This window comes from Camarhynchus parvulus, chromosome 19 (genome assembly GCF_901933205.1).
Source record: "Camarhynchus parvulus chromosome 19, STF_HiC, whole genome shotgun sequence".
Classification (NCBI taxonomy): Eukaryota; Metazoa; Chordata; class Aves; order Passeriformes; family Thraupidae; genus Camarhynchus; species Camarhynchus parvulus.
In genome coordinates this window covers 407,094-410,287 of record NC_044589.1, presented here as the reverse complement: position 1 = coordinate 410,287, position 3,194 = coordinate 407,094, and positions in this window count along the sequence as shown.

The following is a 3,194-nucleotide window of genomic DNA, read 5'->3' as shown; positions in this document are numbered from 1 at the left end:
GTTTAGTGGGTTTTTTTGGTTTTTTTTTTTTGTTTTTTTTTGGGGGGTTTTTTTTGGGTTTGTTTGTGGTTTTTTTTTTTGTTTTGTTTTGTTTTGTTTTGTTTTTTTTGGAAATGTGGTCCCTTTTATTTCCCCCATCAGAACTTACAATTTTCCTAATTAAACCCTGAAAGGATTTGCTATCAATTACTTGTGTCTTTTATGATGACCTTTGTAGTCTCAAAGGTGCTTTTTTTTCTTCCCACCCCTTTTTTAAACCCAATTACTCATCCTTCTTGAATTTGGTATAGCAATAAAACTGGCCATGGAGCACCCTTGAGCAGCCTGATGGATTTTTAACTTCCAAGGACTTGAGTGCTTTCACTTGGAAGTTTGGTTGACTAAGTTTAGTCCAAGATAGGAATGAGCTGCTTTTTATGGGTGAAATTTTTGGTTTGCCTTTTTCATTGCCTGTTTGTGGGGTGGGGTGTGTGTGGGGGAGGCTTGTTTTTTCTCAAGGTTGAGTTCAAGCATGCACATCTGTAGGCTTTCAAATGACTAACTTCTGGGTTTGGTATCAAAAATAGTTTCCCTCCTTTACTCTTTTCTGTGGCCCTTCATCTGCTTTGCCTTCTACTTCAGAGTTTTCCTCACCTAATGTACAAAGAAAATGGCGATGTATATTTTCATGTAATTTGATTTTTGGAATTCTGTCACCTTCTGTAGTGAGTTCTTCCAAAATATAATTTTTTCCAATAATGATGTGTCAGACTGGCTGTCTTGAGTATCACAATAGGAAGGGTACAGTTGTAGCTGGAGCACAACTTACCTGAACATCATCAACAGCACAACACCAGCGAACCCTTGAGGAGTTGGACATGCTGTGCTTCAGCTTGAATAATGAAAGAGCAAACAAAACACACACTTTTATCCCTATTATAACCATCTCTAGTGAGCAAATACCACTCTGAGTATCTGCTCAAAAGAGTTTTCAAGCCTTTGACCAAAGAAATTTTATAGAAGAACTTAAAACTACTCAACTATTTTCTTTCCACAGCACAGCAGCACCCACTGATAAATCAAGAGTTCCAGTGTCAGAGTCAGCTTTGAAGAAACCTTCAGTCCTAATTTGCTGGCTGGACTTCATTTTATGTTGCTGTGCAACATGCACATGCTGAAAGGCACATATTGCAGGTTTTGTGAGGGGGCATGGGGTGGAAGGAGGTGTGACAGTTGTTAGAGGCAAGGCAGGCCTTGGGAACAAAAAGGCATTTCATGTAAGAAGACTTAGAGGGAAAGGTACTACTTCCTCCTATGGGTGGTTTAGATAAACTGGTATGTTTGTTATCTGTATTTACATATTTGGAAGTAAATTTTTTTTTTAATCATTAGTTAAATTTGCTTTTAGGTGGCTAGGCTGCTACTGCAGCCAGGCAGGTGCATGCAGTACTTAATCCCTCAGACACACAGAGCTGATTCGAGTTCCTGTTGGAACACTTGTCCAAAAGGTCTTCAGAGCAGTTTTCTTTTCTACCAGCTGACTGCCCTTTTCCACCTAACATTGGGACTGTGCAGAATTTCAGTGGCATGGTGTCATTCTTTCCATTAAAAAAAAGAGTGGAAAAAAGCTGATCTTATTAAACCTACCAATGGACTTACTCCCCCACAGGCTGACCTTCCTTTTCAATTTCCACAGTCTATCTAGAACTGAGGCACTTCACATATTTGCTGCTTTCAGCAAGTTCAAGAGTGGTCTCTGTTTTGTCTTCCAAAGTACCACACACAGTACTCACAGACTCACCTGTAAACTCACAAAATTATTCAAAGCTTTATGTCTACGCTCTCCAGAATTGCTGCTTGTTTGTTCTTTAGGAAATGTTTGTCTTCCTTCTGTGGAATGGAAGAAGTGGGAATTTCACAGCACTGCTCATTCCCCTCTTTGTAAATTCAGATATACATTTGGCTTACTCAGATGGTTTGTGATCCCACCTGCCCCAGGTACTCCCCAGGGAGGAGCATTACTGTGGGATACTGCTAAGATCTACAAGCTGCAGGTATGGCTAATGCCCAGTGACTGAATGAAAGAGGCAGCTCAGGGTCTGCTGCCAAGTGTCCAGGTTGTAGGAAGCCTTTGGCAGGCAAGGAAATGGCCTATTTCGCTTTTCTGTGATCACAGTTGGCTCCTTGTTCCTGCCCCACACTGAAAGGGGCACTGGTGGAAAGCTGTTAGTGATAAAACCAGGTGGGAACAGCACTGAGGAGCTGCGGGATTGACAAGTAGTATGAGAATTCTTGGTGAACAAGGAGCTAAACCAGCATTCCTCAGTTTTTCTTGTAGCAAGACTTTGTATCTGGTTTGGTTCATGCTGGTGCTCAGTTATCACTGTAGATTCTACAGGGGTTTGTTATCCTGGCTGAGGGTTTGAGCTGATTTTTGCCCCAACACAGGGCATTTGCCCTGCATTCCAGATATCTCTGCATCACTGGGGGAAAAGAAAAAGCATCAAATACTAATGAATGTCTAACTAGTGTGGCCATCTTAATTACTTTTTTCTGTTTTTCCCTGTTGCACCAGAGAAGATCCCTAAAACTCAGGACTGTCAACTGACACTCTAAAATTCCTTCTGCTGCAATGCCTGAAAACACTTCTTGGAACTAGATGATCAATAAGCAGAGCACATGAATTCTGAAGTTATTAGAAATGTATTTTGGGCTTTGGGAGGCCGATGTGGGGCGGACTCCACTGTGTCTGTACCATCTGGTGCACTGCTCTTGGTGCAGCGCTATCGCTGCACACAGAGCAGCAACACGAGGGATTCTAAACCAAATCAGAAGCTGGATGGGGTTTAGAGAGACTCCTACAACAGCTTCCTGCCCAGGCAAATCCCCAGAGGAGGTTACAATTCCCTTGATGCAAAACATAGCAGTGGTTTGAAATCTGATCCCAGTTGTTACTGTGAAATTAAACTAAATCTGATCAGGGAGCAAGAACTTGCTTCCTCACAGATCCTCAAGAGGATCAATAGCACCATGAGCAGTTGGGTAATTTGCTATACAGCACAGTCATACACAGCTGTGCAAAATGAGACAGGTTGTTCCATGGTATGTTTACAACTACACTGTGTGGCCTTCCTGGGCCCAGCTCTGGATTTGCTGTTTTATCCAACACCAAAATAAATATGATGCAGAGCGACTTTTCAAAGGTCACTTCATGG